At 34.4% G+C, this 14,635-nt stretch overlaps 1 protein-coding gene and 1 non-coding gene across 2 annotated transcripts in view; both read right to left on the reverse strand.

The window, feature by feature from the left end:
- LOC134839865 (low-density lipoprotein receptor-related protein 2-like) overlaps nucleotides 1-14,635 on the reverse strand; it is a 213,029-nt gene that overhangs the window by 127,693 nt on the left and 70,701 nt on the right. The window lies entirely within an intron of this gene.
- On the reverse strand, nucleotides 6,043-6,124 carry Trnas-cga (transfer RNA serine (anticodon CGA)). Its single transcript has one exon. It is a non-coding gene; the product is annotated as a tRNA-Ser (tRNA).

Below are 14,635 nucleotides of genomic sequence, written 5' to 3' on the forward strand. Positions count from 1 at the left end.
TGACGCGAATACGGATCTTTCATCAACTTAAAAATCTGCCATTGCAGCCAGTGAAAATCGCAGCCAGCAGAGTTCGAACCTGCACGTGAAGATCATATCTGATTTCAAGTCAGATGCCTTAACACTCGGCCCTGGCTGCTGCCAAAAATTCAACGTCAAAGCAAAGAACCAATTGTAAATCAGTGTAAAGTGTATATCTTGAATCTTCAAAACAGATTAGAAATAGCTGTTTTTTTTTCAAAAAAAGAGGTACCAAAAATCGCAAGTTTTTATAAAGCAAACAAAAAAACTCTGACACGACCACGAATTTTTCACCAATCTAAAAAACTGCCATTTCAGCCGGTGAGAGTCGCCGCCAGCAGGATTCGAACATTCGCGTAAAGATAACATCTGTTTTCGAGTCATACGCCTTAATCACTAGGGCATGCCTGCTGCCAACGATTCAAAATCTCAATAAAAATTGCGATTGCTTTCCAGTGTGACGTGTATATGTCAAACTTAAAAATTGATTGAAAACAGCTGTTCTTTTTCTTTCAAACAACAGATACCAAAACCGAAAAATTTCACATAGCAAATCTGAGAAAAAAAAACTTTATTGTCCCATCTAAAAGTCCGTCACTTTTGCTGGTACGAATCGCAGCCAGTAGGATTCAAACCTGCTCCGACAACTTTACATCTCATTTCTATTCACACTCCTTAACCTTTTTGCCATAGCAACGTCTCAAGTAAAATAGCCATTGTATTTCAGTGTAAATTGTATATCTTGAACCTTAAAAAGGATTAAAAACAGCGGATTTCCATACAACTGATTTCTAAACACACTCCTTAACAACTTTGCCATAGCAACGTCTAAACAAAAACAGCCATTGTATTTCAGTGTAAAGGGAATATCTTGAACCTTAAAAAAAAAGAAAACAGCGGTTATATCTTGAACCTTTAAAAAAAAGAAAAAAACAGCGGTTTTTTTTTCAAAAAAGTAGGTACGAAAAATAGGAACCTTCAAAAAAATAGCCACGTCTCAACAAAAAACGTCATTGTATTTCAGTGTAAAAAGTATATCTTGAACCTTACAAAAACGTCTCAACAAACATAGCCGACAATTTTACAACTGATTTCTAACCACACTCCTTAACCACTTTGCCATAGCAACGTCTCAACAAAAATATCCTTTGTATTTCAGTGTAAATTGTATATCTTGAACCTTAAAAAAAGATTAAAAACAGCGGATTTCCTTACAACTGATTTCTAATCATACTCTTAACCACTTTGCCATAGCAACGTCTCAACAAAAATATCCATTGTATTTCAGTGTAAAGTGTATATCTTGAACCTTAAAAAAAGATTAAAAACAGCGGATTTCCTTACAACTGATTTCTAATCACACTCCTTAACCACTTTGCCATAGCAAAGTCTGAACAAAATTAGCCTTTGTGTTTCAGTGTAAAGTGTATATCTTGAACCTTAAAAAAACGTCTCAACAAACATAGCCGACAATTTTACAACTGATTTCTAATCACACTCCTTAACCACTTTGCCATAGCAACGTCTCAACAAAAATATCCTTTGTATTTCAGTGTAAAGTGTATATCTTGAACCTTAAAAAAAGATTAAAAACAGCGGATTTCCTTACAACTGATTTCTAATCATACTCCTTAACCACTTTGCCATAGCAACGTCTCAACAAAAATATCCATTGTATTTCAGTGTAAAGTGTATATCTTGAACCTTAAAAAAGATTAAAAACAGCGGTTTTTTTTTCAAAAATAGGTACCAAAAATAACAAGTTTTTATTAAAAAAACGAAAAAACTGACACGAATATGCATTTTTACCAACCTATAATTTTGCCATTTCAGCCAGTGTGAGTCGCCGCCAGCAGGATTCGAACTTGTGCGTGGAGATCACATTCGTTTTCGAGTCAGACGCCTCAACCACTCGGGCATGTCTAGTGCCAACGATTGAAAGTCTCAACAACAACAAAAGTTGCTTTTGTATTTCAGTGTAAAGTGTATATCTTAAATTCAAAAATTGATAGAGAACATCTGTTCTTTTTTCTTCAAAAAGCATTAAAAAAGTTGAATATTTTGAAATGCAAAAAAAATTAGACGCAAATATGCATTCTCAACAATCAGAAGATCTGCTTTTTTGCTAGTACAAATAGCAAAGAGAACGATTCGGACCTGCAAGCGAAGACCACATCTAATCAAACTTCTTAACCACTTTGCCATAGCAACGTCTCAACAAAAATAGCCGACAACTTTACAACTGATTTCTAATCACACTACTTAACCACTTTGCCATTTCTAATCACACTCCTCAACCACTTTGCCATCTAATCACACTCCTTAATAACTTTGCCATAGCAACGTCTCAACAAAAATAGCCATTGTACTTCAGTGTAAAGTGTATATCTTGAACATTAAAAAAGATTAAAAACAGCGGATTTCCTTACCACTGATTTCTAATCACACTCCTTAACCACTTTGCCATAGCAAAGTCTGAACAAAAATAGCCATTGTATTTCAGTGTAAAGGGAATATCTTGAACCTTAAAAAAATTAAAAACACCGGTTATATCTTGAACCTTAAAGAAGATTAAAAACAGCGGTTTTTTTTCAAACAAGTAGATATCAAAAATAGGAACCTTCAAAAATATAGCCACGTCTCATAAAAAAGCCATTGTATTTCAGTGTAAAGTGTATATCTTGAACCTTAAAAAAACGTCTCAACAAACATAGCCGTCAACTTTAAAACTAATTTCTAATCACACTCCTTAACCACTTTGCCATAGCAACGTCTCAACAAAAATAGCCATTGTAATTCAGTGTAAAGTGTATATCTTGAACCTTAAAAAAATTAAAAAAAGCGGTTTTTTTTCAAAAAATAGGTACCAAAAATCACAAAGTTTTTAAAAAAAAACGAAAAAACTGACACGAATAAGCATTTTACCAACCTATAATTTTTCCATTTCAGCCAGTGTGAGTCGCCGCCAGCAGGATTCGAACTTGTGCGTGGAGATCACATTTGTTTTCGAGTCAGACGCCTCAACCACTCGGGCATGTCTAGTGCCAACGATTGAAAGTCTCAACAAAAATCGCTTTTGTATTTCAGTGTAAAATGTATATCTTAAATTCAAAAATTGATAAAGAACATCTGTTCTTTTTTCTTCAAAAAGCATAGAAAAAGTTGAATCTTTTGAAAAGCAAAAAAAATAGACGCAAATATTTAATCTCAGCAATCAGAAGATCTGCTTTTTTGCCAGTACAAATAGCAACCAGAACGATTCGGACCTGCAAGCGAAGACCACATCTAATCACACTCCTTAACCACTTTGCCATAGCAACGTCTCAACAAAAATAGCCGACAACTTTACAACTGATTTCTAATCACACTACTTAACCACTTTGCCAATTTAATCGCACTCCTTAACCACTTTGCCACCTAATCACACTCCTTAACCACTTTGTATAGCAACGTCTCAAAAAAAATAGCCATTGTATTTCAGTGTAAAGTGTATATCTTGAACCTTAAAAAAGATTAAAAACAGCGGATTTCCTTACAACTGATTTCTAATCACACTCCTTAACCACTTTGCCATAGCAACGTCTCAACAAAAATAGCCATTGTCTTTCAATGTAAAGTGTATATCTTGAACGTCTCAACAAAAATAGCCATTGTATTTCAGTGTAAAGTGTATATCTTGAACATTAAAAAAGAATAAAAACAGCGGTTTTTTTTTTCAAAAAAGATAGGTACCACAAATCGCAAGTTTTTATAAAGCAAACGAAAAAACTGACGGGAATACGCATTTTTCACCAAACTATAATTTTGCCATTTCAGCCAGTGTGAGTCGCCGCCAGCAGGATTCGAACATGTGCGTGGAGATCACATTTGTTTTCGAGCCAGACGCCTTAACCACTCGGGCATGCCTAGTGCCAACGATTGAAAGTCTCAACAAAAATCGCTTCTGCATTTCAGTGTAAAGTGTATATCTTAAATTCAAAAATTGATAAAAAACATCTGTTCTTCAAAAAACATCGAAAAAGAGCAATATTTTGAAAAGCAAAAAAAATCAGACGCAAATATGCATTTTCAGCAATCAGAAGATCTGCTTTTTTGCCAGTACAAATAGCAAACAGATTGAATCGGACCTGCAAGCGAAGACCACATCTGAGTTTAAGTCAGACGCCTTAACTAATCGGACATGACTGCTGCCAATTAAAAAAAAATCTGAAGAAAGTAGCTATTGTATTTCCATGCGACATGTATATTTAAATTTAAAAATCTACTCTTTTTGTCAGTACAAAGTGCAGCCAGCAGGATTCGAACCTGCTCCGACAAGTTCGCAACTGATTTCGAATCACACTCCTTAACCACTTGGCTATAGCTGCTACTAAACACTCAACGTCTCAACAAAAAAACTCATTTATTTCAGTGTAAATGTATATCTTGAATATCAGAAAATGATTGAAAACAGCTTTTTTTTTCAAAAAAAAAAGGTTCCGAAAATCGCAATTTTTTATAATGCAAACGAAGAAATTGGACGCAAATACGCATTTTTCAGCAATCTTGAAATCTGCCTTTTTGCCAGTGTCAATTTCAGCCAACAGGATTCGAAACTACGCGAAAACATCACATCTGACTTTGAGTCAGACGCCTTAACCACTTGGCCAGGGCTGCTACCAAAATTTCAACATCTCAAAAAAAAGCAATTGTATTTCAGTGTAAAGTGTATGTCTTGAACCTTACAAAATTATTTAAAATAGCTGTTTTTTTTTCAAAAAAATAGGTAACAAAAATCGCAAGTTTTTAAAAAGCAAACGAAAAAATCTGACGCGAATACGGATCTTTCATCAACTTAAAAATCTGCCATTGCAGCCAGTGAAAATCGCAGCCAGCAGAGTTCGAACCTGCACGTGAAGATCATATCTGATTTAAAGTCAGATGCCTTAACACTCGGCCCTGGCTGCTGCCAAAAATTCAACGTCAAAGCAAAAAACCAATTGTAAATCAGTGTAAAGTGTATATCTTGAATCTTCAAAAAAGATTAAAAATAGCTGTTTTTTTTCAAAAAAAGAGGTACCAAAAATCGCAAGTTTTTATAAAGCAAACAAAAAAACTCTGACACGACCACGAATTTTTCACCAATCTAAAAAACTGCCATTTCAGCCGGTGAGAGTCGCCGCCAGCAGGATTCGAACATTCGCGTAAAGATAACATCTGTTTTCGAGTCATACGCCTTAATCACTAGGGCATGCCTGCTGCCAACGATCAAAATCTCAATAAAAATTGCGATTGCTTTCCAGTGTGACGTGTATATGTCAAACTTCAAAATTGATTGAAAACAGCTGTTCTTTTTCTTTCAAACAACAGATACCAAAACCGAAAAATTTCACATAGCGAAAGAAAAATTCTGACTCGAAAACAAATTTTTCACCAAACTAAAAGACTGCCATTTTAGCAAGTGTCAATCGAGGCCAGCAGGAGTCGCACATGTGCGTGAATATCACATCTGATTTCGAGTCAGCCGCCTTAACCGCTCGGCCATGGCTGCTTCAAATAAAAAACTCTTAAGAAAATAGCTATTGTTTTTCCTTGCCACATGTATATTTAAACTGAAATATCGATTAAAAATAGCGGTTTTTTTGAAAAAACAGACATCGAAAAACAATTTCAAACAGCGAATAAAAAATGCGACGCAAATATGCATTTTTCACCAATTTGAAAATTTACTCCTTTTTTGTCATTGAAAAGCACAGCCAGCAGGATTCCATCCTGCGCATCAAGATCACACATGATTTCGAATCACACTCCTTAACCACTTGGCCATAGCTGCAACCAAAGGTCAACGTCTCAACAAAAAAAGCCATTGTATTTCAGTGTAGAGTGTATATCTTGAATCTTAGAAAATGATTGAAAACAGCTGTTTTTTGTTTCAAAAAAAAGTACCAAAAACCGCAAGTTTTTATAAAGCAAACAAAAAAATCTGACGCAAATACGGATCTTTCATCAACTTAAAAAGTTGCCATTGCAATACGTGACACTCGCAGCCAGCAGGATTGGAACCTGCGCGTGAAGATCACATCTGATTTCGAGTCAGACGCCTTAACCAATCGGCCATGGCTGCTGCCAACAAAAAAAAAACTTTAAGAAAATATTTATTGTACTTCCCTGCGACATGTATTTTTAAATTTAAAATTTGATTAAAAACAGCTGTTGTTTTTTGAAAAAAACAGACATCGAAAAACTATTTTGAACAGCAAACAAAAAATGCGACGCGAATATGCATTTTTCACCAATTTAAAAATCTACTCTTTTTGCCAGTACAAAGTGCAGCCAGCAGGATTCGAACCTGCTCCGACAAGTTCACAACTGATTTCGATTCACACTCCTTAACCACTTATCTATAGCTGCTACTATACACTCAACGTTTCAACAAAAATACTCATTGAATTTCAGTGTAAATGTATATCTTGAATATCAGAAAATGATTGAAAACAGCTGTCTGTTTTTTTTCAAAAAAAAGGTACCGAAAATCGCAACTTTTTATAATGCAAACGAAGAAATCGGACGCAAATACGCATTTTTCAGCAATCTTGAAATCTGCTTTTTTGCCAGTGTCATTTTCAGCCAGCAGGAGTCGAAACTACGCGAAAATATCACATCTGACTTTGAGTCAGACGCCTTAACCACTTGGCCAGGGCTGCTACCAAACTTTCAACATCTCAACAAAAATAGCAATTGTATTTCAAAGTAAAGTGTATGTCTTGAATCTTAAAAAATTATTAAAAATAGCTGTTTTTTCAAAGAAATAGGTACCAAAAATTGCAATTTTTTAAAAAGCAAACAAAAAAATCTGACGCGAATACGGATCTTTCGAAGAATTCGAACCTGCACGTGAAGATCATGTTTGATTTCGAGTCAGACGCCTTAACCAATCGGCCATGGCTGCTGCAAACAATAAAAATTTAAGAAAATAATTATTGTATTTCCCTGCGACATGTATTTTTTAATTTAAAAATTGATTAAAAACAGCTGTTGTTTCTTGAAAAAAAACAGACATTGAAAAACTATTTTGAACAGCAAACAAAAAATGCGACGCGAATATGCATTTTTTACGAATTTAAAAATCTACTCTTTTTGCTAGTACAAAGTGCAGCCAGCAGGCTTCGAACCTGCTCCGACAAGTTCACAACTGATTTCGAATCACACTCCTTAACCACTTGTCTATAGCTGCTACTAAACACTCAACGTCTCAACAAAAAAACTCATTGTATTTCAGTGTAAATGTATATCTTGAATATCAGAAAAGGATTGAAAACAGCTTTTTTTTCAAAAAAAAATAGGTACCAAAAATTGCAAGTTTTTAAAAAGCAAACGAAAAAATCTGACGCGAATACGGATCTTTCGAAGAATTCGAACCTGCACTTGAAGATTATATTTGATTTCGAGTCACACGCCTTAACCAATCGGCTATGGCTGCTGCAAACAATAAAAACTTAAGAAAATAGTTATTGTATTTCCCTGCGAAATGTATTTTTAAATTTAAAAATTGATTAAAAACAGCTGTTGTTTTTTGAAAAAAAACAGACATCGAAAAACTATTTTGAACAGCAAACAAAAAATGCGACGCGAATATGCATTTTTCACGAATTTAAAAATCTACTCTTTTTGCCAGTACAAAGTGCAGCCAGCAGGATTCGAACCTGCTCCGACAAGTTAACAACTGATTTCGAATCACACTCCTTAACCACTTGTCTATAGCTGCTACTAAACACTCAACGTCTCAACAAAAATACTCATTGTATTTCAGTGTAAATGTATATCTTGAATATCAGAAAATGATTGAAAACAACTGTTTTTTTTTTTTAAAAATAGGTACCAAAAATCGCAAGTTTTTATAATGCAAACGAAGAAATCGGACGCAAATACGCATTTTTCAGCAATCTTGAAATCTGCTTTTTTGCCAGTGTCAATTTCAGCCAGCAGGAGTCGAAACAAAAGTTTTTATACGCATTTTTCAAATACGCATTTTTCAGCAATCTTGAAATCTGCTTTTTTGCCAGTGTCAATTTCAGCCAGCAGGAGTCGAAACAAGTTTTTATAATGCAAACGAAGAAATCGGACGCAAATACGCATTTTTCAGCAATCTTGAAATCTGCTTTTTTGCCAGTGTCAATTTCAGCCAGCAGGAGTCAACAAAAATAGCAATTGTATTTCAGTGTAAAGTGTATGTCTTGAATCTTACAAAATTATTAAAAATAGCAGTTGTTTTTTCAAAGAAATAGGTACCAAAAATTTTTAAAAAGTTTTTAAAAAGCAAACGAAAACATCTGACGCGAATACGGATCTTTCGAAGAAATCGAACCTGCACGTGAAGATCATATTTGATTTCGAGTCAGACGCCTTAACCAATCGGCTATGGCTGCTGCAAACAATAAAAACTTAAGAAAATAGTTATTGTATTTCCCTGCGACATGTATTTTTAAATTTAAAAATTGATTAAAAACAGCTGTTGTTTTTTGAAAAAAAAAACAGACATCGAAAAACTATTTTGAACAGCAAACAAAAAATGCGACGCAAATATGCATTTTTCACCAATTTAAAAATCTACTGTTTTTGCCAGTACAAAGTGCAGCCAGCAGGATTCGAACCTGCTCCAACAAGTTCACAACTGATTTCGAATCACACTCCTTAACCACTTGTCTATAGCTGCTACTAAACACTCAACGTCTCAACAAAAATACTCATTGTATTTCAGTGTAAATGTATATCTTGAATATCAGAAAATGATTGAAAACAACTGTTTTTTTTTTTAAAAATAGGTACCAAAAATCGCAAGTTTTTATTATGCAAACGAAGAAATCGGACGCAAATACGCATTTTTCAGCAATCTTGAAATCTGCTTTTTTGCCAGTGTCAATTTCAGCCAGCAGGAGTCGAAACTACGCGAAAATATCACATCTGACTTTGAGTCAGACGCCTTAACAACTTGTCCAGGGCTGCTACCAAAAATTCAACATCTCAACAAAAATAGCAATTGTATCTCAGTGTAAAGTGTATATCTTGAATCTTACAAAATTATTAAAAATAGCAGTTTTTTTTTTCAAAGAAATAGGTACCAAAATTTTTTTAAAAGTTTTGAAAAAGCAAACGAAAACATCTGACGCGAATACGGATCTTTCGAAGAAATTGAACCTGCACGTGAAGATCATATTTGATTTCGAGTCAGACGCCTTAACCAATCGGCCATGGCTGCTGCAAACAATAAAAACTTAAGAAAATAGTTATTGTATTTCACTGCGACATGTATTTTTAAATTTAAAAATTGATTAAAAACAGCTGTTGTTTTTTGAAAAAACAGACATCGAAAAAGTATTTTGAACAGCAAATAAAAAAAGCGAAGCAACTATGCTTTTTTCACCAATTTAAAAATCTACTCTTTTTGCCAGCAGGAATCAACCCTGGGTGTGAGGATCACATTTGATGTCTAGTTGGACGCCTTAACCACTCGGCCATGGCTGCTTAGAATGAATCAGAATCTCAACAAATTAGGAATTGTATTTCAAGGTAAAAGTATATGTTAATTTTAAAACTTAGTTCAACTCGACAAATCCTTTTTTTTCAAAAAGCAGACACCAAAAACCGCAAAAAATCATTATTCGAAGCAAATCTGAGAAAATAAAAACTTTATTGCCCCATCTAAAAGTCTGCCACTTTTGCTCGTACGAATCGCAGCCAGTAGAATTCGAACCTGCTCCGACAACTTTGTAACTGCTTTCTAATCACACTCCTTAACCACTTTGCCATAGCAACGTCTCAACAAAAATAGCCATTGTATTTTAGTGTAAAGTGTATCTCTTGAACCTTAAAAAAAGATTAAAAACAGCGGTTTTTTTTCAAAAAAATAGGTACCAAAAATCGCAAGTTTTTATAAAGCAAATGAAAAAATCTGACGCCAATATGGATCTTTCATCAACTTAAAAATCTGCCATTGCAGCCCCAACAGAATTCGAACCTGCACGTGAAGAGCATATCTGATTTCAAGTCAGACGCCTTAACACTCGGCCCAAACAGACATCAAAAAACTATTTTAAACAGCAAACAAAAAATGCAACGCGAATATGCATTTTTCACCAATTTATAAATCTACTCTTTTTGCCAGTACAAAGTGCAGCCAGCAGGATTCGAACCTGCTCCGACAAATTCACAACTGATTTCGAATCACACTCCTTAACCACTTGGCTATAGCTGCTACTAAACACTCAACGTCTCAACAAAAATACTCATTGTATTTCAGTGTAAATGTATATCTTGAATATCAGAAAATGATTGAAAACAGCTGTTTTTTAAAAATAGTTACCAAAAATCGCAAGTTTTTATAATGCAAACGAAGAAATCGGACGCAAATACGTATTTTTCAGCAATCTTGAAACCTGCTTTTTTGCCAGTGTCAATTTCAGCCAACAGGAGTCGAAACTACGCGAAAATATCACATCTGACTTTGAGTCAGACGCCTTAAACACTTGGCCAGGGCTGCTACCAAAAATTCAACATCTCAACAGAAATAGCAATTGTATTTCAGTGTAAAGTGTATGTCTTGAATCTTACACAATGATTAAAAACAGCTGTTTTTTGTTTAAAAAAAAATAGGTACCAAAAACCGCAAGTTTTTAAAAAGCAAACAAAAAAATCTGACGCGAATACGGATCTTTCGAAGAAATCGAACCTGCACGTGAAGATCATATTTGATTTCGAGTCAGACGCCTTAACCAATCGGCCATGGCTGCTGCAAACAATAAAAACTTAAGAATAGCAATTGTATTTTGCCAGTGTATTTCACAACTGATTTCGAATCATACTCCTTAACCACTTGGCTATAGCTGCTACTAAACACTCAACGTCTCAACAAAAATACTCATTGTATTTCAGTGTAAAGTGTATATCTTGAATCTTACAAAATTATTAAAAATATATGTTTTTTTTTTTCAAAAAAATAGGTACCAAAAACCGCAAATTTTTATAAAACAAACGAAAAAATCTGACGCGAATACGGATCTTTCATCAACTTAAAAATCTGCCATTGCAGCCAGTGAAAATCACAGCCAGCAGGATTCGAACATGTGCGAAAAGATAACATCTGTTTACGAGTCATACGCCTTAATCACTAGGGCATGCCTGCTGCCAACGATTCAAAATCTCAACAAAAATTGCGATTGCTTTCCAGTGTGACGTGTATATGTCAAACTTAAAAATTGATTGAAAACAGCTGTTCTTTTTCTTTCAAACAACAGATACCAAAACCGAAAAATTTCACATAGCGAAAGAAAAATTCTGACTCGAAAATGAATTTTTCACCAAACTAAAAGACTGCCATTTCAGCAAGTGTCAATCGAGGCCAGCAGGATTCGCACCTGTGCGTGAATATCACATCTGATTTCGAGTCAGCCGCCTTAACCGCTCGGTCATGGCTGCTTCAAATAAAAAAACTCTTAAGAAAATAGCTATTGTTTTTCCATGCGACATTTTATTTAAACTGAAATATCGATTGAAAATAGCGGTTTTTATTGAAAAAACAGACTTCGAAAAACAATTTCAAACAGTGAATAAAAAAATGCGACGCAAATATGCATTTTTCACCAATTTGAAAATTTACTCCTTTTTTGTCATTAAAAAGAACAGCCAGCAGGATTCCATCCTGCGCATCAAGAGCACACATGATTTCGAATCACACTCCTTAACCCATTAGCCAAAGCTGCAACCAAATTTCAACGTCTGAACAAAAATAGCCATTGTATTTCAGTGTAAAGTGTATATCTTGAATCTTAGAAAATGATTGAAAACTGCTGTTTTTTTTTAAAATAGTTACCAAAAATTGCAAGTTTTTATAATGCAAACGAAGAACTCGGACGCAAATACGTATTTTTCAGCAATCTTGAAACCTGTTTTTTTGCCAGTGTCAATTTCAGCCAACAGGAGTCGAAACTACGCAAAAATATCACATCTGACTTTGAGTCAGACGCCTTAAACACTTGGCCAGGGCTACTACCAAAAATTCAACATCTCAACAGAAATAGCAATTGTATTTCAGTGTAAAGTGTATGTCTTGAATCTTACAAATTATTAAAAATAGCAGTTTTTTTTCAAAGAAATAGGTACCAAAAATTGCAAGTTTTTAAAAAGCAAACGAAAACATCTGACGCGAATACGGATGTTTCGAAGAAATCGAACCTGCACGTGAAGATCATATTTGATTTCGAGTCAGACGCCTTAACCAATCGGCCATGGCTGCTGCAAACAATGAAAACTTAAGAAAATACTTATTGTATTTCCCTGCGACAAGTATTTTTAAATTTAAAAATTGATTAAAAACAGCTGTTGTTTTTTGAAAAAAACAGACATCGAAAAACTATTTTGAACAGCAAACAAAAAATGCGACGCGAAATTTCATTTTTCACCAATTTAAAAATCTACTCTTTTGCCAGTACAAAGTGCAGCCAGCAAGATTCCAACCTGCTCCGACAAGTTCGCAACTGATTACTAATCACACTCCTTAACCACTTTGCCATAGCAACGTCTGAAGAAAAATAGCCATTGTATTTCAGTGTAAATTGTATATCTTGAACCTTAAAAAAGGTTAAAAACAGCGGATTTCCTTACAACTGATTCTAATCACACTCCTTAACAACTTTGCCATAGCAACGTCTAAACAAAAATAGCCATTATATTTCAGTGTAAATTGTATATCTTGAACCTTAAAAAAGGTTAAAAACAGCGGATTTCCTTACAAATGATTTTTAATCACACTCCTTAACAACTTTGCCATAGCAACGTCTAAACAAAAATAGCCATTGTATTTCAGTGCAAAGGGTATATCTTGAACCTTAAAAAAAGATTAAAAACAGCGGATTTCCTTTTAACTGATTTCTAACCACACTCCTTAACCACTTTGCCATAGCAACGTCTGAACAAAAGTAGCCTTTATATTTCAGTGTAAAGTGTATATATTGAACCTTAAAAAAGATTAAAAACAGCGGTTTTTTTCAAAAAATAGGTACGAAAATTAGGTACCTTCAAAAAAATAGCCACGTCTCAACAAAAAAACGCCATTGTATTTCAGTGTAAAGTGTATATCTTGAACCTTAAAAAACGTCTCAACAAAAATAGCCGACAATTTTACAACTGATTTCTAATCACACTCCTCAACCACTTTGCCATAGCAACATCTCAACAAAAATAGCCATCGAAAACAATTTTGAACAGCAAATAAAAAAATGCGACGCAAATATGCATTTTTCACCCTTTTAAAAAACTACTCTCTTTACCAGTACAAAATGCAGCGAGCAGGATTCGAACCTGCTCCGACAAAATCACAACCAAATTCGAATCATATTCTTTAACCACTCGGCTATAGCTACTACCAAAATTTTAACGTCTCAACAAAAACACTCATTGTATTTCACTGTAAAGGGTATATGATTGAAAACAGCTGTTTTTTTTTCAAAAAAATAGGTACCAAAAATCGCAAGTTTTTATAATGCAAACGAAGAAATCGGACGCAAAGACGCATTTTTCAGCAATCTTGAAATCTGCTTTTTGCCAGTGTCAATTTCAGCTAGCAGGATTCGAAACTACGCGAAAATATCACATCTGAGTTTGAGTCAGACGCCTTAACCACTTGTCCAGGACTGCTACCAAAAATTCAACATCTCAACAAAAATAGCAATTGTATTTCAGTGTAAAGTGTATGTCTTGAATCTTGCAAAATGATTAAAAACAGCAGTTTTTTTCTTCAAAAAAATAGGTATCAAAAGTCGCAAGTTTTTAAAAGCAAATGAAAAAATCTGACGCGAAAACGGATCTTTCATCAACTTAAAAATCTGCCATAGCAGCCAGTGAAAATCGCATCCAGCTGAATTCGAACCTGCCCGTGAAGATCGTATCTGATTTCAAGTCAGACGCCTTAACACTCGGCCCTGGCTGCTGCCAGAAATTCAACGTCAATGCAAAAAAGCCAATTGTTTATCAGTGTAAAATGTATATCTTGAATCTTCAAAAATGATTAACAACAGCTGTTCTTTTTTTTTCAAAAAAAGGTAACAAAAATCGCAATATTTTATAAAGCAAACAAAAAACTCTGACGCGATGACACATTTTTCACCAACCTAAAAATCTGCCCTTTCAGCCAGTGAGAGTCGCCGCCAGCAGGATTCGAACATGTGCGAAAAGATAACATCTGTTTACGAGTCATACGCCTTAAGCACTAGTGTATGCCTGCTGCCAACGATTCAAAATCTCAACAAAAATTGCGATTGCTTTCCAGTGTGACTTGTATATGTTAAACTTAAAAATTGATTGAAAACAGCTGTTCTTTTTCTTTCAAACAACAGATACCAAAACCGAAAAATTTCACATAGCAATTCTGAGAAAAAAAAACTTTATTGTCCCATCTAAAAGTCCGTCAAATAGAAAATACTCTTAAGAAAATAGCTATTATATTTCCATGCGACATGTATATTTAAATTTAAAAATCGATTAGAAATATTTTTTTTTGAAAAAACAGACATCGAAAAACAATTTCAAACAGCAAATAAAAAAATACGACGCAAAAATGCATTTTTCACCACTTTGAAAATTT

This window comes from Symsagittifera roscoffensis, chromosome 1 (genome assembly GCF_963678635.1).
Source record: "Symsagittifera roscoffensis chromosome 1, txSymRosc1.1, whole genome shotgun sequence".
NCBI classification, from domain to species: domain Eukaryota; kingdom Metazoa; phylum Xenacoelomorpha; order Acoela; family Convolutidae; genus Symsagittifera; species Symsagittifera roscoffensis.